Source organism: Myotis brandtii, unplaced genomic scaffold, assembly GCF_000412655.1.
Source record: "Myotis brandtii unplaced genomic scaffold, ASM41265v1 scaffold185, whole genome shotgun sequence".
NCBI lineage: Eukaryota > Metazoa > Chordata > Mammalia > Chiroptera > Vespertilionidae > Myotis > Myotis brandtii.
The window spans coordinates 8,847,024-8,849,551 of NW_005356870.1; the positions used below are offsets into that span (position 1 = coordinate 8,847,024).

Below are 2,528 nucleotides of genomic sequence, written 5' to 3' on the forward strand. Positions count from 1 at the left end.
GGAAGTGTAACTATCAAACAAGGGACCTGGTAACGTTTCTGGGAGGTTGGTATAGGCGGCATGAATGGAAGTCTATACTCCCTAAAGAGGGTGGATCCATGGGCCTGGCTGACATGCTAGTCTTGATTCAGACTATGAAAGGGAGTAAGTGGAAAATTTAACCTGGATCTGGGAGCAGGAGGGAAATTTGGAGTATTAACTGTGACAGCAAAATAGGTTTGAGGTTTGGGGACAGAAGTGTGTGGGGAGCTGGTTCAAAGTCCACCGTGGCTAGAGGGAGAACAAGATCAAGTTTCCTTCTTGGGAGCAGGGACTGACAATAAGGGTCTTTTCGTTTTCAGAGGTTAATGACTTTCACAAATTCCTGAGTGGGTGGAGCACCCAGGCAGAGGCCTAAGGATGGAATTTTGGTCCTTAGGGACTGGGTGGGCCAGGCGAGGGGGCCGTCTCCTCTTCTCCGATACTCCCCTCCCCCTCCCCCTGCCTGGCCATCCCCTTCCTCTTCTTAGTGTTGCCCTCTCTCTCCTTTGTGTTGGCTGACTCTCTTTTTCAAAAATGGCTGTAGCAGTTTTATCAAAATGATTACATGAAAGTCACAATTTGTTGTAACTATTGAATATCTAAAATTAGTGAGTTAACCTTCTGTACTTCTCTCTAAAGAGGAGGTCTCTGGTGACATTTCTTCTTAATTGACCATGACCCCCAATTCCTAAAAACTAAAGTCATTGTTCCACTCTCACCAAAGCCCGCTATTTAGAGAGATGACATGTGCACGCATGCTCATGCCTAATGAGTGATTATGCAGAGATGAATCCTGTCCTCATGTGGCTTTTGAGATAATTCTGCCGGAGCCCAACCTTTTTTAAAGGATAAGAGTGGTACCCTTGGAGAACTCAGTAATGGTAGTACTCTTAAAATGGTGAAGGATAGGTTGCAATTATTCCACAAATATTTAGAACTAGAGGCCTGGTGCATGAGATTCGTGCACTGGGGGTGGGGGGGGGGGCTCCCTCAGCCTGGTGCCCTCTCACAGTTCGGGAGCCCTCAGGGATGTCTGACATCTTTAGCACTGCTGAGGAGGTGGGAGAGGCTCCCACCACCACTGCTGCGCTCGCCAGCCATGAGCCTGGCTTCTGGCTGAGCGGCGCTCCCCCTGTGGGAGCACACTGACCACCAGGGAGCAGCTCCTGCGTTGAGCATCTGCCCCCTGGTGGTCAGTGCGCATCATAGCGACTGGTTGTTCTGCCGATCGGTCGATTTGCATATTAGCCTTTTATTATATAGGATAAGTATGAACAATGAAGTCACATTTTAGATAACGAATAAAAATGTAGCCTCCTCCAAGATGTTACACCGGCATATTCTTCCAAAAAAATAAAAGACGTGAAAACTGTGTAGAATGTTACTGCATTTCTGACCTCAAGACCCTGGCAGCACAGGAAACTGTAGCCTCCGCCATAGAAAGAGGCACAGTTTGCCCTGCCTCCCCCTCTGGGAATCGGATCCCTTCCTTTTCATTCTGTACGAGTCCTGAGTGACCTTCAATCACGGATTTGCTCATCTCTCTGAGGGCGTTCCAGGCCTGTGAGGGACTTTTATTTCTTGTTTTCAGTATTTCCTGACTGGGAACATAAGGTTAACATCCATGGGAGAAGTTAAGATTTTCGGGGACGTTACGTGTTTATACTCATCTACCCTGCAGGGTATAACCAGTAGAGGGTAAATGGTGCTACAACAAAATAAAGCGATTCCTGGGGACTGACATTCTTTTCATTTCAATTATTTCAAGTCCCACAGAAACGTGACTGACATTTTCTATGCATTTTTGAATAGATGTGCGCAGGGATTTGGGACTTGAGTCTAATATAGTAGCTATTTGAGTCTAATATAGGAGAGAAGATTAGCTTGTTGTTTAATCCAGTCACAGAAAGATAACCACAAACTCATAAGAGCTTAGATTTCTTTGGCTAAATTTATGCAAATCAGTGCTTTTTATTACTCCTGCTTTATCTTTTCATCCTGCAGATGCAGATGAAGTTCATTCACTATGGCGGCTCTGTGGTGTCAGTATACATACACCCACCGGTGTTCATTTAAATTGTTTATACAGAGCAATTATGTATATAATTCAGATCCACTGCATTGACTGACTTGTTCATAATAAGATGAAGGGGGAAAAGGAACTCTCAGAAGCATGTGCATTTTCCCCGTTTCACCATCGTAAGTCCGTGGCTTTGGTCTGACTACTCTGGGGTCCCTCCCAGGACTTCCAACAAGCGCTTCGGAACCAGCTGTGCAGTGGGCGGGGCACCGGCATGGGCTGGGGAAGAGGATGCGGGACCGGGCTCCCCGCGGGCCCTGGGCGCGGTCACTCTTCCAATCACTCTTCTATTCGGCAGGAGTTCAAATCCTCAGGGCGAATCATTAGTTTCTCACTCCGGCGGATTCTCCACCAAAAGTGCCTCGTCCTCAGCCCTCAGCCCGCTTCGGGGCGTGGAGGTGCGCCCCGCCCCGAGCCCGCAGTCTCC

At 47.7% G+C, this 2,528-nt stretch overlaps 1 protein-coding gene across 1 annotated transcript in view; it reads left to right on the plus strand.

Annotated features, from left to right (window-relative positions):
• The first annotated feature begins 2,293 nt into the window (after window positions 1-2,293).
• ZDHHC2 (zinc finger, DHHC-type containing 2) overlaps window positions 2,294-2,528 on the plus strand; it is a 60,495-nt gene continuing 60,260 nt past the window's right edge. Inside the window, exon 1 of the mRNA XM_014537909.1 lies at window positions 2,294-2,298. The gene's annotated coding sequence lies outside the window, so the exon portion shown is untranslated. The remainder of the gene's footprint in view (window positions 2,299-2,528) is intronic.